The following is an 18,945-nucleotide window of genomic DNA, read 5'->3' as shown; positions in this document are numbered from 1 at the left end:
ATATAGAAAAAGGCCTCCAGAGGTTTGCAGAGGATCTCCTTTCGGACTCATGAGGAGTAATGGCTAATAGAGCCAACAAAGGAGATAAAGTAAACTCATAAAAAATAATCATGAAGAAGACAAAATAAGAGAAAAGGGAAGAAAAAATCAACATGGCAAATAGAAAGCAAATAGCAATATGGTCAGTTTAAAACCAACCATATAAATAATCATGCTTCATGTAAATACTCTGACACTCCAATAAAAGACGTAGATTGTCAAATTCGATACAAAAAAACAATATCCAACTATGTCATATAAGAAATGCATCAAAAATAAGGACACAAATAGGTTAATAGAAAGGATATAAAGAGATAAACCTAAAGTAAATCAAAAGAAAGCCACATTAATATCAGAAAAAATATATTTAGGTCAAAGTATAGTAGCTGGGATATGGAACAGCACTTCATAATGACAAAGGGATCAATTCATCAAGAAGATCTAAAAACCCTAGAAGCTTATACAGCTAATAACAGAGTTTCAAAATACAAGTAGCAAAAACTGATAAAAAAAAAAACCTGCCAGAAAAAAATAGAAAACTCACCATTAGTCAGATTTCAGCTCTTCTCGCTCCTGCCAGCAGTGATACATGTGTTAAAATTGATGAACCTACAGTGACACATCATTATCATCCAAAGTCCATAGTTTACAGTAAGGTTCATTCTTGCTGTTGTACATTCTATGGGTTTTGAAAAATCTGTGATGGCATGTATCCACTAGAATAGTAACATAGACTATTTTCATTGCCCTAAAAATCCTCTCCCTACTCCCAACCCATCAACCTCTGATTTTTTACTGTCTCCACAGTTTTGCTTTTTCCTGAATGTCATACAGTTGAAATATACAGTAGTAGCCTTTTCAAATTGGCTTCTTTCATTTAAAAGATTCATTAAACTTCCTCCATGTTTTTTTTTCATGGCTTAATAGCTCATTTCAATTTAGCATTTTATAATATATTCTAGTCTCTGGATGTGCTACAGTTTGTTTATCCATTCCCCTGTTAAGGAAATCTTGGTTGCTTCCAAGTTTTGGCAACCACATTGCCCAATATCTATAAACATCCGTTGTGCAGGTTTTTGCTGCGACATAGGTTTTCAGTTCCTTCGGGTAAATAAACACAGAGTACAATTGAAAGATAGTATGGTAAGGATAGGTTTTGTTCCATAAGAAATCACCAAACTGTCTTCCAAAATAGCTGTGCTCTTTCAAATCCTCATCAATGTATGGACGTTCTTATGGCTCCACTTCCCCACCGTCGTTTGGTGTTGTCAGTGTTCTGGATTTGGGCCATTCTAATAGATTGTTTTAATTTTCATTTCGCTAACAAGATAAGATGTTGAGCATCTTTCATATGCTTATTTGTCTTCTGTATCTCTGGTGAGATGTATGTGCAAATATTTTGCCCATTTTTTAATCATGTTGTTTGTTTTCTTTTTGTTGAGTTTTAAGAATTCCTTGTATATTTTGGATAGCAGTCCTTTTATCAGATACGCCTTTGCAAATATTTTCCCAAATCTGTGGCTGTCTTCTTATTCTCTGATAATGATTATATTTTAATGCAGCACATTTTATTTTTTTTTAAGATTTTATTTATTCATTCATAGAGACACAGAGAGAGAGAGAGAGAGAGGCAGAGACACAGGCAGAGGGAGAAGCAGGCTCCATGCAGGGAGCCCCACGTGGGACTTGATCCCAGGTCTCCAGGATCACACCCAGGGCTGCAAGCAGTGCTAAACCACTGAGCCACCGGGGCTGCCCATAATGCAGCACATTAGCTGTGCCTTCAGTTCACCAAGTCTAGCTAGGTATATATTGAAAGATAATTAAGATAAAAATAAAAGTAGTGTCAAAACACAAAGTCACAAAACTACACTTTTGTGACTCATCGGTCCTGTCACCCAAGCATTAGCTGCTATTCGCAAATCCACTTAGACTTTTGGAAAATTAACAAAATGAATTCTGTTGATGTTGTTCAGCAAGTCAGATTTTTCCATGTGATTGTAGGCACCCCTAAGATCATGGAATGAAGAGTAACAAAAAGACAACAAGGATGGAAACAGTGATATTGTTTGATATTTTGCTCCCTGCTATCATCACTGTTACAGTGTTTAAAAATTACGGAAACTTTTAAGTTTTCCTTTGTGGCAATGGTTGTTTGTTTTATTTGTTGGGAGCCATGTGAGGGATCAGTTTTAAATAACACACCCTTGTTATTCCAATTTACACAGCTAAAGTTGTTAAAATGAAAGAAATGTAAATTTCCAAGCTTTAGATAAGGTCAAAAATGTCAAAATCTTGCCTATCAGGTCACCTTTCTCACTCTTCACTATCTACATTTGTAAATTTGGAATTTTCCATGATAACAAAGTTAATTTTTAAAAAATGAATGCTTAAATACATTGAAATTTAGTAATGTAGCTTAATATCTAATAGCATGTGGAAAACATCTAATAAAGCCACATTTCATCAAATTAAATTTGAGTCAAAGATTTGAGCATATGAGATAATATAACTATTAGAGCAAATTAGGGGAATTTATTTCCTTTTGAAGATGAGAAAGCTATCCTAAGCAATATACGAAACCCAAATTCCAAAAAGATTAGTGAACATGACTACATTAGAAAATGTTTTTTTCTGCGCAGAAAAAAAAAAAAAACACCATACAAAGTCAAAGACAAATGATCAACTGAGAAAAATATTTCGACACGTATGACAATGAGCTCATTTCCTTCATATATAAAGACCTCTTACAAATCAGTTATAAAAGACCATTAAATCAATAGAAAAATTGACAAAGAACTTTGAGGCAATTCATAGAAAAGAAACACAAATGGTTTATAACATATGACATCATCAAGAAATGAAAAATAAAATGTCAATATTATATAATTTTTCATTTATTTGAAGCAATTCTTAAAATCTATGTCATTTAGATATTTAATTGAATAAAATCAACATGTAGAACTATCTATATGGTGTGCCTCTACCTGTTTAAAAACAACCATATATGGCACGCCTGAGTAGCTTAGGGGTTGAGTGTCTGCCTTTGGCTCAGGGCATGATCCGGGTCCAGGATCGAGTCTCACATTGAGCTCCCTGTGGAGTCCTGCATGGAGCTCCCTGTGGGGAGCCTGCTTCTCCCTCTGCCTGTGTCTCTGCCTCTCTCTCTGTCTCTCATGAATAAATATAATTAAAATCTTAAAATATATATATAAATGTAAATGTGTATATATATACACATATATGTATGTATGTATGCTTAGATATGCATAGAACATTCTAGAAGAACATTATGCAAACTGGTTACTGTGGTTTCTTCTATAGTGGGAGTCTGGAAGTCCTAGATAAGGAGTAAGCATAACTTTTCATCCTGTGTTCTTTCAAATGTTTAAATTTTTAAATGAATGTCTGTATTACCTTACCAATAAAGAATACCTAGTTAATAAACTATTTTATTCAACAAATATTTACTGAGCATCTGCTTTGTGCCAATCACTCTTTTAAGCACTGGGAATACATAGAGTGGGCAATAACGTGAATCTCTAACATGATTCTTGGGGGAAGATAATAAAAGTTTTGAATGAATTCTGTTCAGTCTAGTAATTTTGACTGCAACTTCATGAATATTTCCTTTGAATGTCCCTCTTTTAAATTTAAGTGAATATATTTAGTTTCATATAAAGTAGTTGCTAGAGTTTCTTCTTGACGCAATTGTCATTATCATAATTAGGATGGACCTTGCTGAGTTAGAAGAAGCAAGATGAAGTTCATCCTTTATGCTGCCATATGTATTCATATCATTTAAGAATTTTGTTCTCTTTGCAACAAAACTGCCAATCCTCTGTCTTTTTTTATGGTTTATCTATTTTTTTAAAAAAAATGTTTTATGTATTTATTTGATAGAGAGAGAGCACAAGCAGGGGGAATGGTGGGCAGAAGGAAAAGGAGAAGCAGGCTCCCTGACATGGGGCTCCATCCCAAGACCCTAGAGATCATGACCTGTGCCCAAGGCAGACACTTAATGGACTGAGCCACCCAAGATGCCCCTATCATTTACCTATTGAGAGTTAGGAAGCTTCTTACTCCCTTACCAGTTAATCCATTTTTTTAGAATTTAATCTAACTTATGTCCTAAAGATTCAGAATAAAAACAATCCCCGAGTTGCTTACTGTTCTCATTTCCATTGCATTCCTAGATCTTTTCCCCTAGATACAGAACAACAAGGTCAACAAAATGTGAAGTTACATCTGTTAAGACTGATTCACTTGCAAAAAACAAAAAACAAAAAAAAAACATATTTTGGTTAAAGGGTGGAGTAAGGCAAAGAACAGTATTTCTAAAACATGTTTAATGAACCCTAAGCTTGCTCAGTTCTGCCAGAAAGGTGTTCCTTGGCCAATAAACTGGGGAAAACTGCTTATTAAATTTTCCTACAATTAAGGGTGCCTGGCTGGCTCAGTTGGTTAAGCCTCTGACTTTTGGTTTTGGCTCAGGTCATGAACTCATAGGTGGTGGGATTGAGTCCCACAATGGGTTCCTCCCTCAGTGGGGAGTCTGCTTAAAAGAATCTCTCTCTCTACCCCTCCCCCTTTCTCTCTCTCTCTCTCTCTCTCTCTCAAAATGGATAGATAAATCTCAAAAAAAAAAAAAAAAAAACTCCCTATAATAAAATCTTTTTCCATGTGGGAGATTTACAACACATATCAGCATGTTAGAAGTGAGTTAGATAGACAGTTCAGTAGTCATGGCTGGGGTCCCTAACAAGAAAATATGGCATCAGGACAGCTAAGATAAAACAGCACTGACATCCTGTTTTGCAGCTTAGACAGAAGTGCACTAGCATTCTGCTTTGCAGCCTTTCCAGAAGTGACTTCTGCAAAAGTCCTAAAATAAAACAACTGCAAGGCATTTGTCCCTATCAGGGGCAAAGGGCAATTAAGACATAAGCCCCCAGATGTCAGCCAAAAAGATCATCAGCAGGTGGACATGAACCTAATAGGTAGACAACTAGCTGGCCAAAGCCCCAACTGGCACAACTCAGCACACCCTAATTGCTAAAGATAGTTCCACAAAAAAGCTCACAAAACCCCCTATACTTAGAAACTCCAGGGGGCACTCCTGGCTCCCTCACCCTCCCCAGGGGCTTTATACTCTTGTTCAATAAACCTTGCTTTGCTGCCTATCGCTCTTCATCCAGTCCACCTCTTCATTCTTCAAAGCAGCGTGACCAAGAACCATGGGCAGTTAAAGCAAAGATATCCTGCAACAAGCATATCAGTGGCCCTAAAAAAAATTCCTTCAGTGAAGATGTTTGCCTAACATTGGATCCTTTCTTCCTCTCTTCTCTCTGCCACAAGTTATCACTGTGACCTCACTTAAGACTCTGATTTTCTCCAGCCTCAGTGTTCTTCTGTCTCAAATCTAAGAGTTGATGCCAGATGATGTCTGAGGCTCCCACTTCACTTTATCATTCTAGATTCTTGATTTCACCTAAGAAAAATTAAGCAACCTCGGCATTCGACACTATTGAATGATTCAAAACACAAGTCAAGTCAATAATAATCTGCAAAAAGGGAGTTTCTAATATTTTTATGATTGACTAATGTGATATGGAGTGATACTCAACCTAAAACACCAACTGGTTTATTACAAATAGCAAGGAAAGATATTTTAAATTTCTTTCCAAGGCTACTAAGCATAAGTCTCAGAAGACAACAAATAATTACCAAACTGCACAAAAAAGTATTAGTTTAGGTTCTATTTTTTCTGGTTCTAAACAGGAAAAAAATTTAAAGCTACCTTCTTGTAAAATGACTAAGAGTAATATTTTTTAAGTAACTATTCACTGAGCAACTTTGTCATGATTTCCTAGATCAGTCATGCAAAAAAAGAAAATAGGTTATTTCTTCATGGATTCCCTACCCATTTGACTGCCAGAGAGTCCTGCAACAGCCTTGTATTATGAAAGTCCAATGGCCCCAAAGCCTAAGGAAGCAAATGAGGAAAAGAATAGATTTCTGGACAGCTCTATGTTAATTAAGAGATCTCCTGTCATCAGGGGAATTTATAATCTCAATTCAAATCAGGACTAGTTTTAGTATTGAATCTTTTTTTTCCTCACAGCAAGCTCCAGAGCATGTTCTGGCCCCACTCTGGAACTCATGCAGTTAAAATATCTTATTAGGTCCCAGCTAACCTGAAGCTTCCATCTGTAAGAATTATAGCACAACATACCTCTGCGGCAAGGAGCACACTCTTGTTCCCCAGAGAAGAAGAAACTGAAAAGACTAAGTATATGTGGGGTAGGAACGACTGAAATTCCATATGGCCTACCAGAATAGAATACTTTCTCAGAGGGATAATCCTCCCTGATACAACACATCAATAACCAATAACAACAAGTGCAGAATCCAGTTTTTTAAGTGTGGGACAAAAGAGATCCAATCCAAACCACTCCCTTAAAACAAAATAGGATGGGAAACAACTTTCCTTTTAACAGAATACCAACCAACTTTTAAAATTATAGCTTCTCTTTCAGCTAACACTCTGCCCAAGAAAGTTCTACTGGTTGCAACTCTAAAACCAATCCAAGAATTTTCTCTTCCAGGGCCCCTCACAAGTATATTCAGCCATGAAACCAGGCTTCTTACATGCTGATTACCTCTTGACTTTTATCACACACATTGCTTCCAAGACATCCATGGGCAAAAATAGCCTGGCTTAGTCCTGAAGTGTGACCCAGCATTTCCCAGTCTATCAGCTGATAATGAACCTTAATAGGAATCTTGTATTTTCATTTGTAAAAGACACAGTTCCCATCAAGAATATTCTGCTACAATTCCATTCATTCACATTTAGACAAATACAACTAAAGAATCAGGGATCATGACATTTTCATACTTCATACCTGCAAGACATTTGGCCTATTCATTGCGTCTTGTAAAGCAAATGCAACTTCTGGTGAAAGGCTGTGAATGACAAATATGTATCTGAGAGTCTAAGCTCAGTAAATCAGGAAACTAAAATTGACTGTTTTATGTGTGTATTTAAAATCTTTCTGGAGCACCTGGGTGGCTCAGTTGGTTAAGCTCCAACTCTTGATTTTAGCTTAGGTAGTGATTTCAGGGTCATGAGATCGAGGCCCACCTGGGATTCCTCAGTCATAGAGGAGTCAGCTTGAGATTCTCTCTCTCTCTCTCTCCCAATGCCCCTCCCCCCATGCTCTCTCACCCTCTCTCAAATAAATAAACAAATAAATCTTTAAAAATACATAACAAGAGAGAAGGGGACACTGATAGGGGAATTTGTTGTAAAATAGTTGCATTACAGGGTCAGGAAAAGCTGTCAGTAAAGATATGTGTGATTGGGATATCCCCAAAATAGCTTATGAAATCTAGATACTCAGCTGACCTTGAGGCAGACCTTGTGGGGATCTTGGAAGGGACAGTGGTTAGGGAGACTTGAAAGAAACTAGATCTAATGGAAAAGCCAGCATTAACTCCTACCTGTGGAAATACAGGTCTGTATCTTACCCAAGAACACCAAAACTAGATGGGCTTCATTTCCTGATGGTCTTCAGTGTTACTGAAACTTCAGTCATGGGCTGCATCATCATACAAGCCAATTCATTTCAATTTTTCAACCATCACAGACTACCCCCTCAACCCTGACAGCTTGTACATGCAAAGCCTTGACAGAAAAGAGTTTTAGAGGAGAAGAAGGATGAAATCAAGTAAATCTACCACCCTCATAGGCAAAGAACAATCCCTCATTACCTAGAAAGACATTTTAAATGAGAAAAGCCGAAAGAATCTTAAAAAATAAATGATGTGGACTTTTCTGTTGGGCAAAATTGAGAGGATCTAGAGCAGACCTTTATCAGCTCAAGGCTGGACATGTAGGCCAACTGGTTTGGTAACCTGAATTAGTGTTCACTTGGAAGGATCTGACTGGATAATTCATACACTGGTGTTAGTAACTCATAACAACTTAAAGACCTTTCCCTGCTAAGAATGTATTCATTTCAACCCAGATTTAACAGTGAAGAACATCAAGGACTAAGGAAATCTAGACAGTGAGCTAAGCATTACTTCCAACCAGTTGTACACATTTGGGAAATCACAGAATATCTTTGGACCTCAGTTCCCTATCCATAAGGTGGTGGTGTTAGAGTAAATGGAATCTAAATTCCCACCCAGCTAAAATAGGTTTTGTGTCTGATTCTCCACAATAAGCATTAACATTGGGTATTGGAGACAGATGAGTAAGGGCCTCCCAATCCCAGCAAGTGTAAGGCTAAGAATACATGCCTAATGGGGTGACCCAGGCTTCAGGGGCAGGAGATGATTAGATTTGAACTCAAACTTCACCTTGATGACAGATCAGTAGTGAATTTATTGACAAAGGCCAGGCAATAGAATTCTCCAAAGGGGAAAAAAATCTGTAAGAGACAGTCATTAGAGTTCAAGGCTCAGCTAAGCCATTCACTAACAGCATGGTGTGGACATACCATTGAACCATTCTGAGCCTCAGTCTCTTCAATGGATGTACTACCATCTGCCCTACCTACAGACAGCAGAAAGTCTTTGTATCAATATAAGAAAATAAACACATACGCTCAGTAGATTGTAAATCAACTCAGAGCTTCCATGTGAAGAAGCATTTAGGATTTAGAAGGTCTTCCTATGAAAGAATAGAACAAAAACAAAAGCAAACACAAAAGCTAGAAAAACATATTTTTAAAGATTTTATTTGTTTATTCATGAGAGACACACAGAGAGAGAGGCAGAGACACAGAGGGAGAAGCAGGCTCCATGTAGGGAGCCCAATGTGGAACTCAATCCTGGGACTCCAGGATCACACCCTGAGCAAAAGGCAGATGCTCAATCACTGAGCCATCGCTAGAAAAACATTTTTGAGAAAGCAGCTTCCTACTTGCCCAATCCTAAAATATAGACACTAAAATATCAATCTATGACACTTCTCTAGGCTCTCCAAGCACATAGAGCAGATTTTCAATGGAAATGTCTGCATAAAAAATAAAAAAAAAAAAACCAGCTAAACCCGAGTCTTTGTCAAATTTACCCAAAGCCCCAGGGGATGTAAAACATTCACTTTAGCCAGAGAATCACAGAATATTTCCTTAACACCAGGAGACCAGGCACAGGCTGAAGAGTTAAGCAAACTGTAAAGCTCGGCAGAGAGAGTGATCCAATGTCCCTGAATAATCATGAAAAAAAGAGGTACAGAGCTGGCGGTAGGAGGAAATAAAAGATATTTGACCACAGCCAAGATTGCCTGAGGAGTACTGATTGGGTTGAACAAGTAGGAAAAAAGAAAATTGTTCTTACTTGAATGGCCAGTTGGCCAGGAAGAAAAATATTAGACACCAAAGATAACTTGACCCAGGGACAAACACAAGTACGCAATATCAATGTATAATATAGTAGGACTGGAGAAAGAGCTATTCACCCCTAAATGAGGGACGAAGAGAAACTAATGGCTTTTTAAAAAATTATACCTAACCAAGATTATTTGTTTGGATCAACTCTACATGAATTCACAGAAGAGTATAAGGAGAAAATCCAGAGACTCTTGGGCAATAATTCAATTTTAAACATGACAATAATGTAAGTGCATCTGAATAACCCCACTAGCAAGAGGAAACAAGCGGGGAACCAGGGTTAGAACAAGACTTGAAAGATAGGGGAAGCCTGGGTGGCTCAGCAGTTTAGCGTGTCTCTCTGTCTGTGTGTGTCTCTCCCTCTCTCTGTGTCTCTCATAAATAAATCAATAAAATCTTAAAAAAAAAAAAAAAAAGACTAGAAAGATGGGTGTTCCAATCACTCTGTGAAACAACAGTTGAAGAAAATTGAAGTCAGGGAACCTCACAAGAGAGAAGCTCGAGAGATAGCAAGGCAGAGAACCAAAAAGTAAATCAGATCAGATGCTATAGTTGACAGAAAGACTGAAGGAGAAATTTGAGAGAAAGAGAGAGAGAAGAGTGCATGATAGTATAAGTGGTAGAAAATCCTGAGTTGTGAGGCCTACAGATAAGTGGGTATGTGATCAACCCTGAAAGATGCTGAACCCAGGAGGATGAGTACAGAGAAAGGCCCCAGATTCTACCAAAGTGGAGTCTACCAAAGTGGAGCAATGGTAACAAATATGAGCCTGTGAGGCAGAGACAGAGATGCTCAATGCCCAAACTGAGTCCAGGACTGAGGGGAAGCTCTTGCTAATTTTCTCCCAATGCAAAGGCCATGGAAGTAAATGTTTAATGCAAAGTGGAAATGACCATACCCATGTCCAGAACCCTGCTGTTATAAAGAATACCAAAATGTGAAAGCAAAGCTGCCTCACAGGGAATCCCTGAGGCTTCTTGCTCTGCTTACTCACTCTTGCTTCGATAAATGCTCTGGTGCCTCTCTCCTCCTGTTAGCTTGCTGGCTTCCCGGCTCACAATAGCTGGGGGGTCTGGTGTTCCTCTCAAGGCAACTGATTTGTACCTAGCTTTGGAGTGTTTATGAGTGGTCACAAAATAAAACTAACTGGTACTCTTGTGCCCAGCTCAAACCTTGCTTGACAATTCTCTCTTAAGTCCCCATTACCTACGTAAAAGCGGCTCTACTTGATTAATCAAGTTGAAAATCCAGCTCCAGGAAATCTCAGTAGCTTGTGTTCCAGGGTGAAATCTAGTTCTAGCTGGAAAACTTTGGCCAAGAGAGTTCAAGTTCAGATCCTTCTCTTTGACAGATGGCTGTAACTAAATCTAACCAAGAAATGGTAGTGTTAATTCATATGATATAAGGAAAACTAAAAGGTAATCTCATTCATGCTCTTGCAGTGAAACACCTGGAAAATATTAGGTATTCAGTAGGCATGTGGTGAATGTTGAATATTCAAAAATGGGTTCCCGGGATCCCTGGGTGGCGCAGCGGTTTGGCGCCTGCCTTTGGCCTGGGGCGTGATCCTGGAGACCCGGGATCGAATCCCACATCGGGCTCCCGGTGCATGGAGCCTGCTTCTCCCTCTGCCTGTGTCTCTGCCTCTCTCTCTCTCTCTGTGGCTATCATAAATAAATAAAAAAATTAAAAAAAAAAAAAACAAAACAAAAATGGGTTCCCATCACATTATATGATTAACATATATATTTACTAGTGAGAATAATTATTAGCCTTTTCTTTTTGTCAGAGTGGCAAGAGAGTTTGGGGTTTACGGTTCAATGAGGAACCAGAAAATAAGGCTTTTAGCAAAATTTGCTTCAAGAGTTCAACAGGTTGAAAGAACAAGTTGTTATAATAGACCTGTAATTTAAGTGAATTAATAAAATGTTCTTGTTGCAATTGTTAATTTGCTTAAAAAGCAGAATCTGCAAACACGTTCAAGAAATTAATGAGACTATATATGGTCATGAGACTATAAAAACTATTGCAAACTTCCCTAATGCTATGCTATGCTCTGAGGTATCCAAACAGAATAATCATAAATAAACAGTCTAAATTTAATAGATTATGTATTTAATAATTTAATAACTAATCATTTATTTAATAATTTGTTTATTTATTTATTTAATAAAATAAAATGAGACTTACTATAAGTTCAGCCAAGTGAGCTGTGACATGTGGTACTGAATTGCATTCTATAGAAGTGAACAATGTCAAACTGAAGTTCCTGGGAAATATTTTGAGTCAGCTTCATTTCTCTCTTTTCTGGGAGGTCTGTATTTTCCTATTTTAAACCAAGGTCTAATATCAATATAATATTTACCCATGAATGGTTAAATGTTCTATTTCTCTCTGACATTAGAGATCAGTACACAAGACTTAAAGCATTTTTCTTCACAGTAGGGAAAAAAAAGTACTACCTTATTCAAATCTGAAATAGAATTTCACAAATTTCTGTTGAGCATTTTTTTTAAAGATTTTATTTATTTATTCATAAGAGGCACAGAGAGAGAGAGAGGCAGAGACATAGGCCGAGGGAGAAGCGGGCTCCATGCAGGGAGCCCAATGTGGGACTTGATCTCAGGTATCCAGGATCAGGCCCTGGGCCAAAGGCAGCACTAAACTGCTGAGCCACCCGGGCTGCCCTCTGTTGAGCATTTTGAAACAGATTATATAAAATGAATAACAAGTCCAAAGAAAATTGAATATGGATCAACTAAAAGAGGAAGGAAAAAAAACAGGCCATCTGGGTGCACAGTTGGTCGAGCTTCCAACTCTTGGTTTCAGCTCAGGTCATGATCTCAGGGTCATGAGATCAAGCCCCCCATTGGGCTCTATGCTCAGCACAGAGTCTGGTAGAGATTCTCTCTCCCTCTGCCCCTCCCCTGCCTCTCTCTCTCTCTCTCTCTCTCTCTCTCTCAAATAAATAAATAAAATATTTTTACAAATAAAAGGGGAATCAAAAATTTATTTTTAGTTTTGGGCAGATTAAATGACTCACCTCACACAATGATGTTTTCCTGCTAAAAGAATATTGTTCTGCTAGAGGCGATTATGGTAATAAGAATTAGGGTAATTTAAACTCCATTGAAAAGGGGATTTAAGAGATTCTTATGTTGCAGAGAAACCCAAGAATATGCTTGAAATCCTGGCTATTTATGCTGTCATTAAAATAGCTTGGTGGGTACCAAATTAATTTTATGTGTCTGAGGACTGATTAAGCCACTATAATGACCTGATGGCTCATTGATTAGGGAGTTTCCATTTGCTATCTACTTAAGGTTTTAGATTTTATATTTGGACCAAAGCATCATCACGTTGCATTATTTTCCATGTCAGAATATTTAACCTTCTCTTCCAACATACAACTTGAGGAAGTAAATATCCTCCCAAGTAGACACAAATGTTCCATATCCAACAAATGACCACATTGGTACAATAATCTGGAATCCCTAGTTAGATGCAATTTATAAAAAGATGCCCTTTTAGAGATTTCACAATAGCCTGATTTTCATTTTGTAAATGTGTTTCATTGTTTAGTGTCTTTATTCATTCCCATTCAATGATGAAGTGACTCTACTGTTTAAGGCCCAATGCCACAGGTTAAAGTCAGAGAAATGAGTCATGCTGGATTTGGTCCCTAGAAATGTTTGCCAGCAATACAGATGAGCTTATCACTAGCACTTAAAATGACTTTTATTCTTTCCTCTTGTATGGTTTCTAGGGCTGTAGTAGCAAAATACTATAAACTGAGTGGCTCAAAACAACAGGAATTTATGCTCTCATAGTTCTGGAGATCAGAAGTCAGAAATCAAAATGTCTGCAGGGCCATGCTCCCTCTGAAACCATAGGGGAGAATCCTTCCCTGCCTTTCTCTAGATTTCTGGTGCCGGGTGGCAGTTCCTTGGCATTCTTTGACTTACTGTTATATAATTCCAATCTCTGTCTTTATCATAATATGGTGTCTGTATCTGTCTTTACAGGGCCACCTTCTAATAAGGACACCAGACATATTGGATTAGGGGTCCAATCCATCATGACCTCACCTTAATTCAACTGACATCCACAACTACTTTATTTTCAAATAAGGTCACATTCTGAAGTAATACTGAGTGTTGGGACTTCCACATATGTTTATTGGGGAGGGATGCACAATTCAGCCCATGATACTTTTAATCATTTTCTGCCAGTAATGCTCTTGTATGCCAAAGGAGTCTCTGCATAGTAAGAAACTGGAAAAGGAGCAAAGATAGAAGGCCCCATTGGTTTACAGCACTTTTACTTTCTTCCACAGCAGAAAACATACTGCTTAGGAATTTTTATCTCTGCTTTTATAGATGAGAAGACTTATGTGTAGAGAAGTAAAATGCCTTGCTTGGTAGCACTCAATTGTCATATGTCACAGGCAACCCAGATCTCCTAAGCCCTTGTCCTATACTGCTCCTGCTAATACATAAAGCCTAATCAAAAGCCCCATCAATATGTTGTCCATAGACATTCAAAATGCAAATTGGATATTTTCAGATGGGTAAGTTATCATTACAAAAGAGCCACAAGGAAGATGCTTCAGTGCTGAAATTGTTGTGTGCCTTGACAGGGGTTGCAGACTACCCCAGGATGGTCCTGAGAGCCATGAATGCTACCAGCCACCAGGTCCCTTTCTTCCTCTCTGGTTGAGTGGCAGTCCCAATATAATCCCACCAGACCACCTAAAATGTAGGCTACAGTGACAACCATATGTGCTATTTTATAGGGCATGGGCAGTTCCCTGAAAAAAAAAATAAAAAGTCCTTTTCACTCCCCCTCAGTCGGGAAATGGAGAGGAATTTCACTTAAGGAGATTTCAAGGTGGACAATGCATCTGCTCAGACCCATTCTTTGCCTCTGCATTTTTGGACTCAAACCACTGGCTTATGTAAGAAAATCTCTAAGGTGAATGAAAACAACATAGGACCCTGTAACACAGTGGTCAGGCCACAGAGGAGACACATGAAGATCTGGGTTTGAATCCCATCTCTATCCTGGGGATTTAGAAAGGGGTCTTTCCTCTCTGGCCTTTGGGTTTAGGGAGAGGACAACTCTTATTTCCTGGGATTGTGTTGAGAAGTGACTGAAATTGTTCATGTAAAAGTGCTGGTTATGGTACTTGGAACATAGCAAGTGTTCAGTAATATCGTGGGTATTTATTCAGTGCTGCACACATGCAGCATTCCAAAAATGCTACAGACTCTCTACCCAAAAGCCAATTTTGCTATTTCTAGTTCAAGTCATATTCCACACTGGGCTATTTGGGCAGTAGGTATCTTGTCTGTTAGACTAATTCTTTCCTTAGCTTGCTCTCGCTAATGTATTCAGACATTTTTGAAAGAGCTTATCCACATTCTAGTAATTTGGGGGTGAATTTAAACTGGCTAAATTTCACTTTTCATCTACTTCTATTTCAAAAGCTGTTTAGTTTGGGAGGCCTGTTTTTCGTCTTTTGCCCCTTTGGCAAATGTCTCTCACATGATTATTTCTGAGATAAAGGAGAGTAGCTCAACACCTGGGAGACCAAGTGTTTGATTCCAAGTTAGTCTCTGGTCAGGGACTCCTCCATAGTGACAAGCTGGCACTGGCACCATGACATGGGATGGCCAATCCCAACAACAAGAATTATTTCTTGACTTCACAAAAATGTTTTGCCGATCTCTCCCAAGATGATAAAGAGTTAATATGCTTGAAAAAAATTATTACTCTTATGCTGGAAACTCTAAACATAATTTAGAACTATTAACTATGGAATTAACTGTTGAACTTGCTAGAAAGTCATCCAATACAGGTTGAGAGGCAGTTATAAATCATCTAGAGAAACTAACCCATTTTTTAACGTGATTCTAGGGACTAATTAGACCAGTCAGCCTCAAGTGGGATCGTATTTGTTTATTTCCACTTTAGAGTTATCACATGATCCCATACTAGTCTTACTCTCAAAAAGAATCCCCGTACAAACATTAAATCACATAAATGTGTCATTTCTTAGATTGCAATGAACCACAAACATTAGCGCACTATAAGAAGCCACTTTTGTTTTATTTCTGGTGAAAGATTAAAAGAGGGTAAAATATTTGTTCCTTTATTTTAATTCAACATTTATTTTGTATTCAGATTATTGAGGTAATCCAGATAATGCTTCACTAATGGAAAATTTAGAAAAAAAATAGAAAAGTGCAGAGACAAATATAACTATCAGCTATAAATCCACTAATCATATAGTAACATTTTAACACATTTACCTCAACCTTGCTTCTCTACCATATTTTTACATAATTGAAACAGTTGTGCTTCTGCTTTTTTTACTTAACATTAATAAATAACAACTTATGGAAATAAACATCATTGTACTGATGGTATTCCTTTATACAGATACACTGCATGTGCTTAACCATCCTGATAACTAGGCTTGTAACATTTCTTTGTAATAGGTAATTCTTTAAATGAATCATGCTTATTTATGTAATTTAGGAAATATTGAAAAGCATAAAAAATATAAATTGGTGGTTAAATTTTTAAATGTGGCTGTGATGTTGAAAATACATTGACAACTGTCATTTAGTGAGGATCCATGAAGTAGCAGAGCCTGTGCAATCAGGTTTGTGATCTTCACACACAGCCCAAAAGCTCAGAGTATTATAATCAGCACTTTACATGTCCAGAGGTCATAGCTTTTGAACAGATGGATCCGACCCCAAGTTTACATTTTCTCCTGGCTATGTCATATTGCTGCCCCATAATCCCCTGAACTCCACCACCACATCTACCACCACTGCTGCAACCATTACCTCCACCATCACCACCATCTCCACCGTCTTCACCACTACTTCTACCACTTCCACCATCACCTCCACCACCAGCTCCAACTCTATACCATCACCTCCATCACCACCATATCATTCTTCCACTCAACGAAAATTGATGAAGAGCATACTATGCGGCAGACACTATTTTAAGCCCTCAAGGTATCAGAATTCCCTCATTTGCATGATTTTTTTCAACACCAAGAGCTCATGGTTTAGGATTTTCTTAATTTCCACATACTGTTTGCCCTATGAAACATGCTCGCAAATTGTCAACCTGTGTTGGCATTACCAGTTCCCACAACCTAGTCTCCACGCAGGATGGAAAGCAGAAGTTAGCTGTTCAAGAAGGATACCCGTGTCAAAAGGAAAGTCTCAGGCAATAGTCATGAAGTAATAGCTTATCTCTTATTGCCACAGAAAACTACCACAGGAAAGAACTTCCTATTTCCAGACTCAGCTGATGTACATTTGCTTAACGCAGCTTGCCTGCAATAGTTTACACACAGACCCTCCCCAGAAAAGACACTTGATATAGAAGGAAAGGAAAGGAAGAAAATGGAAAAAAATCAATTGAAGAATGAGTACCTCAACAAATACATACACTGAAGACTCTATCCTCCATACTTGCACAAAAGAAACCCATAGTCTTTCTGTTCCTACTTTCTATGTAAAATAATTTGTGGTGGAGGAATCAGACTCTATATATGACTGTGCCCTGCCTAGGACAGTAGTAGGAACACATCGGCCCCTTGCAGAAAAATAAAATCCAAAATAACAGCCAAAGATGCCTTGGTGGGTGGTAACTCTGACTCTTACAAGTAAAGTTCTTTCACATATACACAAAGAAAACCACATATTCACATATACCAGATGTCCTTGGTAAAAAACCTCAGGACCAACATTACCTAAGTTGTCATTTATATACAGGTATTATTTCAAGCCTGTGGCTTTTACCTAAAAGTAAAATCCCCTCCAGCTGCCTACATACAAAGAAGACTCCCCCACAAATAACACAGCTTCTCAAAAGAGGGCAGCCACAGAGCATTTCCTCCAAGCAAATTCCTCAGGACCCAAACAAATGCTAAATTGTGCCTTTCTAAATCAAACTCATGGTCTGTGGTCCAAGTGACTGTCAATACAACATCCATTCAAGAAAGAGAAAAGCAGAATGAGCATCCAACCATTCTCTAAGGGAATTAAAGAGTAATTTTAACACTGGACTTCCCAGCAGCAGATTCATGAAGAGCTGAGCAAATATCGTGTCATATCCCAAGAGTCACATTTAAAAACTCATCACCATTCTGAAAGAGAGAGTGCTAACGTATCAATTACTTTGTCATCTTGATAAGCCAGGCGATGACTGATACATCGGCCAAGGAGTGATTTTACTTACATGCAAGGGAAAGAGAGTAAATCCAAGAGCTGACTGGTTATCCCTGAATTCAGAAAACTCATAATCCACTGAGGAAAAGGCCGAGGGTTCCACCCCAAGCAGCAACAGCTCTGGAGGCTCAGTCTACACAGGACTACAATTAGAAGCTGAGCAGAGACTGAAGCTCTTTCGAAAGAAGAGGAAGTGTCATCTCTACTTCCTCAATTTTCTTGTTCTTTCCTCTTATCATTATCTGTGTCCCTTCCTCGATTCCCAAATCCAGGGCACTATGCACGCAAAGCACGCGCGGCCTGTCTGCCTGACTTCACTTATCCCCAAACACTACCCAATGTCTTCAGTTCCAGGACACATGTACAAAACATCACCCGGTTTTGCTTTCCTGTTTTGGAAGCAAAGATGTTTATTTACAGGCGGAGGGTGGGAACATTTGCAGAGCTGTTCTCAGTATGTTCACTGGAGATGCTGCTCCTTAATCATCCACCTCTTTTAGGCTCAAACTTGCTTCAGATTTCTCTCTTTCCTCTTCTAATAGTTTATAAGGCTCCTCTAAATAGAGGGCAAAAGCCTTTTAGTGTAAAAATAAGTCTGAGCCTGCTCCTGTTTGGCAGCACAAATCATAAATTCTCAACAGCAAAACTTGTCTTTCCCATACCAGGCAAGGAAATGACATGCTGAGAGTGAGAGAGAATTTGAACTCCTCACCAATACATTTCCAGGCCTCACACCTCTCCTTTCCAGCAGTCGCATCTTGTTTCTTTAGACCTTGGGAAGAGTACGGTCTCACTATATTTATAATCTGCTTTCAAAGAAAAGGAAACAAAGAATTGAGGAAACATTAGAATTGAGCTCATGACCAATGCCATTTTCCAGAATGTGGGAGCTACTCATTAGCATGAATATTGGTTAGCTGATTGCATTGACATTTAGAGGCTTAAAACAACCAACACCTATGACCTCAAAGCCTCTGTGGGTCAAGAGTCTGGGCCTAGCTGGGTTCTCCTGCTAAGGGCCTCCCACAGGCTCAGAGGGTAAGGTGGGGCTGCAGCTACCTCAAGGCTCAACTGGAGAAGGAAACTCCTCCAAGCTCACTCTTCCAGTTGCTGGTAGGATTCAGTTTCTCACAGCAATGAGGCCGAGGGCCTCAGTTCATGATGGCTGTTGACCAAGGCCACCCTCTGTTATTTACCACATGGGCTTCTCTGCAGGGCAGCTCATGACACGGCAGCTGGC

General features: G+C 38.6%; 1 protein-coding gene across 6 annotated transcripts in view; it reads right to left on the bottom strand.

Moving 5' to 3' along the window:
* IPCEF1 (interaction protein for cytohesin exchange factors 1) overlaps window positions 1–18,070 on the bottom strand; it is a 167,482-nt gene extending 149,412 nt beyond the window's left edge. For 4 of the 6 annotated variants that reach the window (XM_072767490.1, XM_072767501.1, XM_072767508.1 and 1 more), the window contains exon 1: window positions 17,716–18,070. The gene's annotated coding sequence lies outside the window, so the exon portion shown is untranslated. Of the gene's footprint in view, window positions 1–10,438; window positions 10,540–17,715 lie in introns of those variants that run through there. The other 2 variants (XM_072767534.1, XM_072767517.1) reach the window with 2 other exon arrangements.
* Between the last annotated feature and the right edge of the window lie 875 nt (window positions 18,071–18,945).

Source organism: Vulpes vulpes, chromosome 1, assembly GCF_048418805.1.
Source record: "Vulpes vulpes isolate BD-2025 chromosome 1, VulVul3, whole genome shotgun sequence".
NCBI lineage: Eukaryota > Metazoa > Chordata > Mammalia > Carnivora > Canidae > Vulpes > Vulpes vulpes.
This window is presented reverse-complemented; position numbering and strand designations above follow the sequence as displayed.